The following is a 15223-nucleotide window of genomic DNA, read 5'->3' as shown; positions in this document are numbered from 1 at the left end:
ATCCTGAGTATAAGATTATCTATCTATTATAATGCTTCCTCTCCCATAGGACTGGAATGGGCATCAAAAAAGAGAAAACATATGAAAATACTTTGAAAAGTATAAAGTGATTTACAAATATAAAAAATTATCAAGATACTTCAGCTACCATACTTTAAGAAGCAAATGTAGGCCTTGGTGAAGACACAAATGACAAGAAAAATACACAAAGGGTTAAGACATTTATTTCATGAAAAAAATGCTAAGTGGGAAGGTTTGATATAGGACTGAACAGATTTGAGAATTTCTAGAAATATATCTGACAAATGGTAATAATATGACTTTAAAAATACATTTGAAATGAGTATAACACCAAGGGGTTAAGGCTGAAAACATATGAAGAGAAATTTATTATTGGACATTAAGAATAGACTAGAAGGGTTCTGAGCCATTGGAAAATGTGGGCAAAACATATTTGGATTTTTTTTTTCTACATCAATGTGAAATCCCTCACCATTCTTTGCACAGTTCGAGGTACAAACTGATTTGGGCCAGTGGCTAAGATACCAATTGGATTAAAAAATGTTTCTACTAAGTTCTAGTCTCCCAAAAATTGATTAGAATATACAAAAATAATACAAAACATTCAGCTGCAATGCTACCAAGTCTTGAGCAAACTTTCTGAGTTGTCTTCAATAGCTGAGGTATTTTTATTTGTCACGCACTTGACACAAAGTATAACACCCTCACAGTACCATGAGCCCCAAATGTCCTTTATGTCATTATTTTGCATAGCTTTCAGATTTCAAGCTAGCTTTTAGCCCCATGATGTCTCACCTATTCCATCCATTTATAGAAGCATTTTTCACAAATTTGGCAAAGTTTTAAGAAGGAAATGGGCTCATCAGAGCCCAAGTGACCAGTGTTTTAGGACTTCTGACAGCCTTTAGAACAGTCTCAAGGAAGACAGTCCTGGATCATCCTAAATTGCATTACCTTAATTTGTCATTAACCAAATCTGCTACATCTGCCAACCCCTATGGCATGGATAATTGATTTTACATTGTGGGATTTATGACTATTATTATAATTGTTATTGTTGTTACCATCATAATCCTCAATACCCATACTTAGGTCACAATTGTAATTTTTATGATGTCTCTATCAGTAATATATTTTTTAAAATTTCCATGTGTCTGTCATACTATTATTATAAGTCAATAAAATTGTTCCAGAAGTATGGAACAGAATAAAGCTGATAGTCACATTTCTAGAGCAATTTAACTTGGAAAATACTGACATTGCACTGAGGTTTCTTTATCTTGTAGCTTCCCAAAAGAATATGTCAATTTCCCATTTTGACAATATGTAGAAAAATAAATGACAGCTGTCATCTCTGTATAACTTTATACAGCAAAGAGAGGCAAATTTCAATTCTATAAAACAAACATTCATTAAGTATTTATTCTGAGTAAGGAACTTACCAGGTACTAGGGAAATGAAGATTAACATAGATACTGTCCCTTCCTTCAAGAACCTCGTAATCTCAAACATAAGGTGTTGTGAAGGAGAAATGGTACACACATAAATAAGAATGTAGAATTCTGGTATTGGGGATAAAGGATGTGGTTGTGATTCCCAGTTGTATGTCCTCAGGCATTTAATAATTTATTTTCTCTGTACATCAATTTCCTCAACTTAAAAATGGGGGGAAAGGACAGCAAAGCTTGTCAACTTCCTTTATCACTGGGCTTTGATGAAGACCAAATTATGTATCTGAAAATGAAATAATATATGTAAAGTGCTTTGTGAACCTTAAAGTGCAGTATAACTTTTGTATAATAATGAAGATGATAATGATGATGATAAAACTTCAAAGTGTCATGAAATGTCAGGAATTATTACCTAACCACTGAAATACAAATGTTTTTTATGATATGCTTTGTCTTCACCCAGAAAATTACTAGAAGACATTCAAATCCATAGATATCAATGCCTAATTCTTTTTCTTATGACAATAAAGCAGACAGCTAGAGAAGTAACTTCAGTGTGCAGTAAAGACTTATTCATATTGACCTTGAACAGCTCCTTCTTACATGATGTCTTGAGATTCCTGACAGTCTGCGATTTTATGATGCTCCATACTTGACAAATATGACACAATAAACTGAAATAGAACAAAAATGTGAGCTTGTGTCCATTTTGCTCTTTTTTAAAGACCTTTTTCTTTTAGTACAAGGTGCTTGGCTGAAGCACTTGTTCTTTTTTCTTCTGCAAAAGTCAAGATGGTCTGATGTTAGCCCTTAAGTATATGAAGTCAGAAGTGAAAAATACACAGTATATTCTTCAAGGCCTTTTCATCATATTACGTCATATTCTAAACTGAAAATTCAGATTGCTAATAGAAAGCTCAGGGCAAATGGTATTAAAACATGATTTTCTTCATGTGCAGTTGACTAAAAATGTTTGTGCACATGCACACACACATATACATAAACATATAGAAATTGTGTGTGTGAATATGTATACAGATATACATACATATGTGTATATACTTTATACATATACACATATATAGTTAGACTACTATTACTAATGGTATTTTTACTTTCTTTTCATATATATATATACAATTTTATATACATATATGATTAGACTATTATTCTTAAGATCTTCTTTATGTATAATGTATGTAACAATGTGTGTATGTATATATAGACACACATATATACATATATATGAAAAGAAAGTACAATAATACTATTAAGAGCAATACTCCAACAATGAAATGTCTTTTGCAAACTTGTAAGTACAACTATTTAGATAGAATAAGGTAGCTATATAAGATCATGATGTATTTACATATAGACTTCTTGATTTTATCAATAAGTCACATCTAACCCCAATGTGTAATAATAATAATAATAATATTAATAATAATAACTCCTATTTATAAACTTGTAAAGTTGCTGGCTAGTTTATGAAAAAAACTTTACATCTACTCTAACATTTGTTTCAATAACTCAAGTGAGGTAGTTGATGTTAATGTCCATTTTGTAGATGAAGAAAATGAAGTTCAGACAATTGCTTGTACAAATGTACAGAATTATTAAGTATCTGAGATAGTATTTGAACTCTGGTCTTACAGACTTACATAACATACACACAAATATCCATTCATGGTTTTATTCAACTTAATTTACCTTGAGATGCTCAAGGATATAACAAGAACATAGAATAATAGATTTCAGGTGAGAAAGTATCTTAGAAGCCATAACGTCAAGCCCCCTTATTTTACAATTCAGGATACCAAAGGCCATGTAGTTGGTTAGTAAATAAATTTTTATGAAGTGTCTACTATGATTAGGGGACTTCACCAAGGACACATGGATAGTAAGCATCAGAATTTTGTCTTTGATTTCAGAGATAGTGTTTCTCTCCCCCTACCCCAACTCACCTCCACCACACAGTCACCATACTATTCTAGGGCTTGGGAAGTTGTTCTTAGACTCTACTTCATGTTTTCTGGGAAACTCTTTCATCTCAAAATCATAATATGATTCAAAATTATACAATAAGAGAAGTACAAATGAACTTATAAAATCATCTATGCCAAGGACTTTTTGTGTGTGTGTGTGGGGGGGGGCAATGGGGGTTAAGTGACTTTCCCAGGGTCACACAACTAGTAAGTGTTGCGTGTCTGAGGCCCGAATTTGAACTCAGGTACTCCTGAATCCAGGGCCAGTTCTTTATCCACTTCGCCACCTAGCTGTCCCCCAAGGCCTTTTTAATAGGAAGAATGATAAAAAAGTAGACTGCTTAGAATCTAAAGGCCTGGGTTCCAGATCCCGATTTGCTACTGACTTGCCCTGTGACGTTCCCTGTCAAATTTCCTATTTACATTTCAATTTTGGTAGCTGTAACATAGGATATTGGGTTAGAGATTGATAAATCATTTTTCATTATGAATCCTTCAGAACTACCTAAGCTTTTCACATTGGATCATTATTAGAATATTGCTCTTTGGTCATAGTTCCACACTATTCTCCTGAATGGTTGGACAAATTCACCCCACCAACAGTGCATTAGTGTCTTTATTTTCCAAATCACTTCTAGCATTTATCATTTTCCTTTTCTGTCATATTAGCAAGTCTGATGGGTGTGAAACAGTACCTCAGAGCTGTTTGCCTTTGCATTTTAATTAATAGTGATTTAGATAATTTTATGACTTTTTATATAACCTTGATTTATTCTTCTGAAAACTACCTGTTCATATCATTATACCATTTCTCAATTGAGGAATTAGTTGTATTCTTATGAATTTAATTCAGTTCTCTATGTATTTGAAAAATATGGCTTTGATTAGAGAAACTTTTACATTTTTCCCCTAGTTTTCTGCTTTCCTTCTAATTGTGGCTGCATTGATTTTGTTTGTGCAAAACTTATTTCATGTAAATAAAATTATCCATTATCCTTCTCATGATTCTCTTTATCTCTTGCTTAGTCAAAAACTCTTCCCTAATCCAAAGACCTGGCAAGTAAAATTTTTCATGTTCTCTTTTTAAATTTTTTTTTAATTTGGAATTTTTCCTGTTACATATATAAAGAAATTTTCACATTGATTTTTTTTTTGATGAGGCAATTGGAGTTAAGTGACTTCCCCAGGGTCACACAGCTAGTAAAGGTTAAGTGTCTGAGGCCAAATTTGAACTCAGGTCCTCCTGGATCCAGGGCCAGTACTCTATCCATTATGCCATCTAGTTGCCCCTTCACAATGATTTTTATAACTGTGTTCCAAATTCTTATCCTCCTTCCCTCCCCAACTCCTCTTAAGAACTCAAGCAACTCAATATAAGTTATACATGTGCAGTTTTCCAAAGCTTTTCCACATTAGTCAAATTGTGAAAGAAAACAGACAAAAAACTTTAGGAAGATGAATTTATACACACACACACACACATACATATATATGTAAATATGTATATAATTATATACACATATACATTTATGTATATATATAATATATTATATATATATAAATAATATCAGTTCTTTCTCTGTAGATGGACTGCACTTTTCATAAGTCCTTTGGAGTTGCCTTGGATCATTGTATTACTGACAATAACAAAGTCATACAGCAGATCATCTTACAATATTGCTGTTATTTTGTGTATGGTACATTTCACTTTGCATCAGCTCATGTAAGACTTTCCAGGTTTTTTTCTGATAGCATCCTGCTCCTCTTTTTTTATAGTAAACTACACTAAAATAAATATCTATCATCTATCTACCTTCTAAGTTCATTGACAATCAATTTAAGAAACTTAGATATACCTGTATTATCCTTTAATCCATCTTTTCAAGAAGATTATCATGAAATACTTTATAAAATATTTTATAAAATTCTAGGTAAACTATGCTATTGATATACTGTTTTAGCAAATTTTAATATACAATTTTAGTTACCCTTTCAAAATAGAAAATACTATCAGTTCTTGATAACACCATGTTGTCCATTTTTATAATCAAGTTTTCCTTTTTAAGAAGGGGTAGCTAGGTGTTGCAGTGGATAAAGCACCAGACCTGGATTGAGGAGGACCTGAGTTCAAATCCGGCCTCAAACACATGATACTTACTAGTTGTGTGACCCTGGGCAAGTCATTTAACCCTTATTGCCCCTGCCCCCAATTTTTTTTTTAAAGAGGTAATTAACCATTCTAGAATTTTCCTAGGAATTGAAGATAAATGGCCTAGCCTTGTGAGAAAATAATGGGATTTGGCAGATACTCAAAGGATCACCTAGAGATCAATCTAAACTGATTGAATTAAGTGAAAGTGTTTGACTTTGCTGATTAGCCTACTTCAAGTTAACTAGATTGTAACCACAACTGGCTAGCCCTTAAGAAGGTTTTGTTCTCAGAAACTAAGTACTTTGAACTCAATTCAAGACCACCTTCAAGTCCAGTGAACCAATGGATTTGGATGATACCTACCAATCAGCCTCTGCTCCAGACCAATAAAAAGCTTCTACACTCAGTTTGAGAAGAGTCCATGGTTGAAGCAGGCTTGTGGTGGAGGACTTGAGGTAGAACTCTACCAGGCTGGAACTCTAGGATAGATAGGCCTTTTCTTAACTTTCTTAACTCCACTTGTTCTTTTTTTTTTTTTCTCCAATACCTAGTATGCTTTAATAAATGCTTAATGCCCATAGACTGGTGCTAAAGCTTCTAATTTAAGGTGACCACACATTTAGATTTTAAACATCACCACCTTTACATTATTTACAGATGCTGTTTTCTTCCTATGATTGAAAATTAACATGTTAAATGACTGAACCATTTTATTTGATCATCTTTCCCCTAGATAATATCATTTATACTCATTCTGTAGTATGTTATTATGCGTAGTATACTACAAGCTACTCATATCTGCCCCTGCATCTTTGAAACATTGTAGGTGACTTGCAGTGTTAATTGTTCTGACCTTGTAGCATTATACACAGATTTCACCCCAGAAAGAATGCTGGTGTTAAAAATAAAACCATGATTTTCATATGGGACAGATATGAATATGTTACTCTCCTAAAATCCAATGAATCCCTATTATATCTAAGATCAAATCAAAATATCTGCTTCACATTTAAGTCCATTTAGTACCTGGCCACTCCTTTCCTTTTCTTATTAAATATCGTTTCCCTTTTTGAACTCTATGATCCAGCTAAATTAACCCTCTTAATGTTTCTGACCCAGGACCCTTCATTTTTCTTCTCTGTACCTTTATAGGAATTGGCTAATCCTAATGATTAGATTACCCTGCCTTCTCTGAGAAGACCCAGTTTACTTCAAATTTAGCTCAAGTGCCACCTTTTGCATGATGCCTTTATATATAATTACTTATTATTAAATAATATATATATGTATTATTTCTATATATTCAGAGAGACTTTCCATATACATATATAAAGTCTTTCTCTCACTCTCTCTCTATATGTATGTATATATAAAATACACACTCATACACATATGCATGTATATACACACATATATACATGTGTGAATGTATTTATGTATATATGTGTGTATATATAGAATTTCTATTCTATTCTATTCAATGTTATTATACTCTATTATTTTAATATCATGTTTATATTAAATTACATTATCTAATGTATAATCATAATATTTATTATTATATTAACATCACGTAATGTAATATAATGATTACTACTTACCACTACTAACATTTAAATAGCATCTACTATGTGCCAAACATTGTGCTAAGCACTTGACAAATATTATTTCTTTTTTTATTTAGAACTGTATTTTTTCCCAAATTACATATAAAACCAAAATTTAACATCAATTTTTAAAACTTTGTATTCCAAACATTATTACTTCCTCCCTCCTCACAACCCCTTAAGAACTCAAGCAATTCAATATAAGGTATACATGGGTAACAATGTAAAACATTTCAACATTAGTCAGGTTGTGAAAGAAAACAGACAAAAAAAACTTTAGAAAAAGGAACTAACAAAAAAAAAAGTATGCTTCAATCTGTATTCAGATATTATCAATTTCCATAGATGGATTGCAATTTTCATAAGTCCCTCAGAGTTGTCTTGGATCATTGTATTGCTGAAAATAACTAAGTCATTCACAACAGATCATCTCACAATATTTCTGTTATTTTGTATACAGTACATCTCACCTTGCATCAGCTCATGTAAGACTTTCCAGTTTTTTCTAATAGCATCCTGCTCATCATTTCTTATAGCAGAATAGTATTCCATCATAATCTCATCCCACAATTTGTTCAGCCATTCCCAATTGAGGGGCATCTCCCCAATTTTGAACTCAACTTTTTAAAAAAATATTTTTTGTATAACAACCTAGTAATGGTATTACTAGGTCAAAGAGTTTGCATGGTTTTATAGACCTTTGGCTCTAGTTCCAAATTGCTCTACACAATGTTTGAATAAGTTTACAACTTTAACAAAAGTGTATTCATGTCTCATTCTCCATATCTCCTACAACATTTGTTGTTATCCTCTGTTGTTCTATTTTCCAATCCAATAAGTATGAAGTAGTAATCCAGAATTGTTTTGCCCTGAATTTCTCCAAACAATAGTGAGTTAGAGAATTTTTTTTTCATATGAATATAGATAGCTTTCATTCTTTCATCTAAAAACTTCATGTCTTTTGATCATCTATCAATTGGAGGATGGCTCTTATTTTTTTAAAAAAAGTGACAGTTCTCCATGTGCTTGGGAACTGAGGTCTATCAGACAAACTTGCTTCAATTTTTTTTTCACAGTTTGCTAACTGTATTTCTCTCCATCCTATTCCCTCCCCATGATATTTACTCTATTTTCTATCTTCTTTCACCCTATCCCTCCTCAAAAGTGTTTTGCTTCTTACTGCCCCCTCCCCCAATCTGCCTGCCCTCATTTCACATCCCCTCCCAGTTATCCATTTCCCCTCCAACTTTCCTGCAGGGTAAGATAGATTACTATACCCAGTTCAGTATGTATGTTATTCCCTCTTTGAGCCAATTCTGATGAGAGTAAGGCTTACTCACTCCCCCACACTTCCCCCATCTTCCTCTCCAGTCCATAAGCTTTTTTTGCTTCTTTTATGTGAAATACTTTACCCCATTACACCTCTTTGTTTCCAATTATCCCAGTGCAATCTTATCACCCATTAATTTTAATTTTAAAAGAAATCATCCCTTCATATTCAACTCACACCTGTTCCCTCTGTCTAAATATACTCCATTTAGCTGCTCTAATAATGAGAAAGTTCTTATGAGTTATAAGTATCATCTTCCCATGTAGGAACATAAACAGATTAACCTTTTAATAACCCTTAGGATGTCTTTTTCCTGTTTACCTTTTTATGCTTCTCTAGGGTCTTATATTTGAAAGTCAAATTTTCTATTCAGCTCAGGTCTTTTCATCAAGAATGCCTAAAAGTCCTCTCTTTCATTCAAATCCCATTTTTTCCCTTGAAGTGTTATACACAGTTTAGATGATTCATGGTTGTAATACCAGTTCCTTAGCCCTCTGGAATTTCATATTCCAAGCCCTCCAGTGCTTTAATGTAGAAGCTGCTAGATCTTGTGTTATCCTGACTGTGGCTCCACAATTCTTGACTTGTTTCTTTCTGGATGCTTGCAATATTTTCTCCTTGACCTGGGAGCTCTAGGATTTGGCTATAATATTCCTGGAAATTTTCATTTTGGTATCTCTTTCAGGAGGTGATTAGTAGATTCTTTCAATTTCTATTTTACCTTCTGCTTCTAGAATATCAGGGCACATCTCCTTAATAATTTCTTGGAAGATGATGTCCAAGCTCTTTTCTGATCATGGCTTTCAGGTAGTCCAATAATTTTCAAATTTTCTCTCCTGGATTTATTTTCCAGGTCAGTTGTTTTTCCAAGGAGGTATTCCACATTGTCTTCTATTTTTTCATTCTTTTTGTTTTGCTTTATTGTATCTTGATTTCTCATAAAGTCATTGGTTTCTATTTGCTCAATCCTAATTTTAAAAGTTATTTTCTTCAGAGAGTTTTTGTATCTCCTTTCCATTTGATCAATTTGACTTTTCAAGCTGTTGCCTTTTTTTTTATGATTTTCCTGCAACACTCTCATTTCTCTTTCCATTTTTTCCTCTACCTCTCTTACTTTATTTTCAAAGTTCTTTTTGAGCCCTTCCATGCCCTGAGACAAATTATATTTTTCTTGTATTCTTTGGATGTAGAAGATTTGACTTTATTATCTTCTTCTGAGGTTGTATTTTGATCTTGTCATCTTAGAAACTTTCTAGGGTCAGCATTTTTTTCTGTTTGCTCATTTTCCTGGCCTCTTTCTTGATTTTTAACTCCTTCTTAAAGTGGGGCACTGCTTCCATGGTGGAAGGCACACTATCCCAAGCTTTAGGAGGTCCAAGGTGGTATGATTTAAGGAGAGTTATGTTCATCCCTCCCCTGGCCTGTGCTCTGGTCTGCAAGGAACCACTGGACTGCTTCTCTGCCCTCTAACCTGGAACAGAATCCTGCTGCACTGTGGCTGTAGGCTCCGGTGTTCCTGCACCCCTCCCCCACCTGGGCTGCCATCCAAGACTGTGACCCAGACCTGAGCATGGGAAAAACAACAGAGTCCTGCCTCAGCACCAGCAAAAGACCCCTGTAATCTCTCCCTGGCCAACTGCTCGGCCGCATCACTGTCTGTGGGCTGAGTTCCAGCAGCTGTTGTTGCCACTGCTGATTCAAAGGCTCCTGAGGCCTCTTTCTCTGGGTCTGGGTCTAGTGCTTTGCAGCACAACCATAGGGCTGTGCTCCACTCTCACCTAGGTTCAACGGACCTTTCCTGCTGACCTTATAAGATGTCTTTGGCTGGAAAATGATTTCAACTTGTCCTTTTGTGGGTTTTGCTACTCCAGGAATTGTCCTATGGCATTTATTTGAAGGTATTTGGAGGGGTCCTAGAGAGGGCTCAGGAAAGTAACTGCCTTTTCTCTGCCATCTTGGCTTAGCCTCCCAAATATTCTTTCAATCTACATTTGAAATACATACTATAATCAACATTTTAATCTTTCACCAATTACTCATACATTCCATGTTATTGCAAAATGGGGCAGCTTAACTGGTTTTGTAGTAGAAGAAGAAGAATTTTAAGATTTAGCAAGTTCATGATAGCTAAGAATTTCTAAATAGAAGAGAGATTTGGTATTATTTTCTTGGTTCTAAAGTGCAAAATTAGAAGCATAGTTAGGAAGCTGTGTAGGGGTAAATTCAGGGCCTTTGTGAGGTCCAAAAAAACCCCATCAGAACAAGAAGATATCTTCTAAAGCAGAAACAGTGCTCTCCATAAGTAGCTAGTTTCCCATCAATGGACATCTTATGGGTGTTGTTGAAGGTACCTTTTTCAAAGTATGGTCTAAATTAGATGTTTTAAGGGTTTTTGTTTTTTTTTAAATCTGAGAGTCTGTGATGCTATGAAATATTATTGGTATGTACATATATTTTCTTTCATACAGTTGTGAAGGATTATAATTTTCAATTTCAAATTTAAGGTACTATTTAAACAATGGTTTTATATTCCTTTTTAATATTTCTCAATGTTAATATGAATTATTAAGCCTTTTCAAAGATTGTTAGTCTCACATTTAAATCTTATATTCAGTGCACCTTCTAGTAATAGGTGGAAGCATGCTACAAAGGAAAGAGAGGGAGGGAGAAAGAGAAAGAGACAGAGACACAGACAAAAAGGAGAGAGAGAGAGAGACAAAGATACAGATAGAGACAGAGACACAGATAAATAGAGACACAGAAAGACAGGTATATAGACAGTGACAAAAAAAGAGAGAGGGAAAGGAAGAGGGAGAGGGAGGGGGTGGAGGGAGGGAGGCAGAGAGAGAATCATGACAGTAAGAATTGATGGAGTATACAACTAAAATCCAAACAAATTTTCCTTTATGAACATTTTACAGTACAGTTTACCTCTGCCTCTTTTTACATTTACTGATAGTACATTTTTCATCCTCACTGCTCCAGAATACTCTGTCATGTTCCGCTCTTTTTAGACAGTTTACACATAACAACATCCTCACCACTTAGTGTGAAGCCCTATCAATCCTACAAGGCATTCTCTGCCTTGCCTCCAGTTTCCACAACATCCTGGAATAATCAATAGAAAACTGCCAGTTTCTTAATAAATCTGCAATTAAAATGCAATGAATTTTGAATGAGAAATGATTTCTTTTAAGTGTGACTGAGGGCTATACATTAACAGTGAAAGGGGAGAAGGGTGCTAAAAAAATTGCACTCAGGGGTTAAGCCTTTGACTTCTGGAAAACGGATGCCCTGTAGCATCAATGAGCTTATAATTTGCAAATATAAATTATGTCTTCTTTTCATACTCAAGGAATTTCCAAGTAGGAAATGCCTACTGGGTTGAATAGCTTGCAAACTTGAAGAAACTTAAAAATAAATTCAGAGGGCCAATTTAGGCATTAAAAACCTCTGGGAACATTTTATAAAGGGATAAATAGTGTTGTCTATACCCTAGTTAAGATCTGGTTTGGATAGTTCAATTCACATGTTTCTATTTTGTAGCTATAAATTTCATGCTCTTGTTCAGTTGTTTCTATCTCTTCTGACTCTGTGACCTTGTTTGGGGTTTTCTTGGAAGACATGCTAGAATTGTTTTCCATTTCCTTCTCCCCTTCATTTTACAGATGAGGAACTGAGGCAAACAGGATTAAGTGACTTGCCAAGGGCCACACAGTTAGTAAGTTTCTGAGGCCAGATTCGAACTAAAAAAAAAAAAATGGGTCTGTGTGCGACGCAGGAAGAGAAGTCTGTCTCTGTCTCTGTCTCTGTCTCTGTCTCTGTCTCTGTCTCTGTCTCTGTCTCTGTCTCTGTCTCTCTCTGTCTCTCTGTCTCTCTGTCTCTCTCTGTCTCTCTGTCTCTCTCGGCCCTGCCATCTTATGGGGACTAGCTGAATTTCAGCGCGGCCCCCTTCAATCCGTGGAGGAACTCACCGCCTGGGCCCCATGATGCCCGGCCACCTGCAGGAAGGCTTCCGCTATGTCATCACCAACGGGTTCGACCAACGACGCATCGGACCCCTTCTAGGTGCTGAAGGCGGCAGAGAACAAGAAGAAGGAAGGCAGCGGCGGACACAGGCCTAAGAGCGCGCGGCCGCAGCTGCGGCGGGGGCGCGCTGGAAAGCCGCTGTGCAAGGAGTCGCAGAAGGACCGCAAGAGTCCATGGCCGCAGCTGTCCGCACAGTCCAGGGCGGCCGCCACTGGTCAGGGCTGCCGCAGCCGCAGCTCACAAGAAGGATGAGGCGCCGCCGCCAGCTGTGCTCAAGAAGGAAGGGATAAGATAAGATTAGTTGGTAGAAGGCCTGACCAGCAACTTCAGGGTGAAGGGCAACCAATTGATGGCAAAAGACCCGAAAGGCGACCACCTCATGAGCGACGATTTGAAAAATCGACCGAAGAAAAGTTTGAAGGAGGAGAATTTTCAGTTGACAAACCTATTATTGACCGGTCGATCCGAGGTCGTGGTGGTCCTGGGGAAAGAGGACGCTGTGGTCGTGGCTGTGGAATGGTCAGAGGAGATGGTTTTGACTGTCGTGGAAAGAGAGAATTTGATAGGCATAGTGGAAGATCTGGTCTGAAGCATGAGGACAAGCGTGGAGGAAGGGGGAAAGGGAGACTGACTTGGAGCAAACCACTGTGACAGAGGAGGCACCTGGAGGAGAAGTGGCTGATACAGAAAATTAAGAAAATTAAGTTGAGTAGGTGAAAGAGGACCCGAAAGAAATGGCCTTGGATGAGTGGAAAGCGATTCAAAATAAGAACCGGGCAAAAGTAGAATTTAATATCCGCAAACCCAAAGAGGGTGCCGATGGGCAGTGGAAGAAGGGATTTGTGCTGCACAAGTCCAAGAGTGAGGAGACAAAGGGAGTGACAGAGGTGCAGGGGAGCCCTGTGGAGTCAAATGAGGCTCACGCCGAAGAATCTGTGATGGATCATCACTTCTGTAAGCTTGCCAATGATATTACATCCCAGCTGGAGATTAGTTTTGGAGACCTTGATCGCCCGAACATGCTGGCAGAGGAGGGGGAGGTAGGCCCGGATTTGGTGGGCGGCCCAACTCGGGAAGCAGAAGTGACAAGCCAAGTGCTTCTGCTCCTTATGTAGATGACCCAGAGTCTTTCCCAGCTCTGGCCTAAATTGGATGTCCTAAGCCCGACACCTGTTCCTTTGTGGACCCTCCTCCACAAGGCTTGCATGCTTAATGATCCTAAAGGACTAAGAAAGTTTTTAAAAAAGACTCATTCATACCATTCATACCTAAAGATTGAATTTTATCTGTCTTGCAAATGAACTTCTCTTGCTACACAGAATATGGTAGTCAGTTTTATATTTAGAAATGTAATGGTAGCAGGGAAGTTTTCATAATTTTCAGACATTATGCATCCTTCATGGATACTTTTTTGTATTGCTGCTTGAAAATATGCGTTTCTGAACTTGAAATATAGATGTAAACAGTGTGTATGAAAAAAGAAAAAAAAAAGAAAAATGGGTCCTCCTGACTTTAGGCCCCATGCTCTTTCTCCTGTGCCACCTCACTACTGCAAGCTCAAGATCCTCTAATATTTTATAATTAGTAATTTGTTATTCTTCCTAAAGATCCCACATAAGATCATAGATTTTGCCCTGAAAGGATATTTAAGGCCATCAAATCCAATGTTACTCTTTTTACATATAAAATTGTGAAGCCCAGAGAAGTCTTTTGATTTGTCCAAGTTCTTCCAGCTTGTAACAGAGTCAGGATGTAAACCCAAAATGTCTTGCACCACAGCTAACCCACTTTCCATTGTGCTATGTTCCACTTTGTATTTGGAAAAGGTGTAAAGACACATGTGCAGAGGCATTATAGTACAGTAGAAAAAGTGCTAGAGTTGGGGTCCAAGTACTTGAGTTCAAATTGTGGCTCTGCTACATCCAATCTATGTGAACTTTAAGTAACTTGACATCTCTAGGTCTCCGTTTCCTAATCATTAAAGGGGTTGGAATATATGGTTTCTTAAGGACCCTTTTAAGTCTAAATCTTCTCTTCTTTAAGATTCTATCATTTATTTCTGCCTTCATGAAGAAGATCAGGTAAAACCCATATAATGGCATATTTCTAGGTCAAATTTCCATGGCCACTAAGATATCATTTCCTCTCTCGTCCCCACAAAATGATTTAAAACTGCTGGTAAGCTCATAGGTCATAAGACAAATGCCCAGTTTGCCCGTGATAATACCATAACATCCAGAAAAATTTAATGCACCAAATCCCTTTATAAATAAATGTCATTACACAACACAGAGAAACTATTTCTAAGCGATTTACAATTGCTTGGATTATTTTAAAGCACAGATAAATACACTTTTAAAATTTATTATTATTTTTGGTAATAAACATTTTTATTTAAAATTTTGAGTTCCAAATTCTGTCCCTCCTTCCCTCCCTCCCCCACCCCAGTCAGCGAACAATCAGATATAGGTTATACATGTGCATATTTATTATTTTTAAAGCATTAGAAACTATATTTTCCCCTCTCATCAACATGCTTATCAATAGAAGATAAGAAATTTTGGGATGGTATAGTGTAATGTAGTAATAATAATAACAATAATAAAGATACACATGTAAATAAACAAATATTTATATAGGCGCTACTA

The 15223-nt window shown here is 36.0% G+C and overlaps 1 pseudogene; it reads left to right on the top strand.

The window, feature by feature from the left end:
• The first annotated feature begins 12535 nt into the window (after positions 1 to 12535).
• On the top strand, positions 12536 to 13722 carry LOC122743659 (annotated as a pseudogene).
• The last annotated feature ends 1501 nt before the right edge of the window (positions 13723 to 15223 follow it).

Source organism: Dromiciops gliroides, chromosome 2, assembly GCF_019393635.1.
Source record: "Dromiciops gliroides isolate mDroGli1 chromosome 2, mDroGli1.pri, whole genome shotgun sequence".
Taxonomy (NCBI): Eukaryota; Metazoa; Chordata; class Mammalia; order Microbiotheria; family Microbiotheriidae; genus Dromiciops; species Dromiciops gliroides.
The sequence above is the reverse complement of the archived record's forward strand: the minus strand, read 5'-3'. Positions and strand labels throughout refer to the sequence as shown.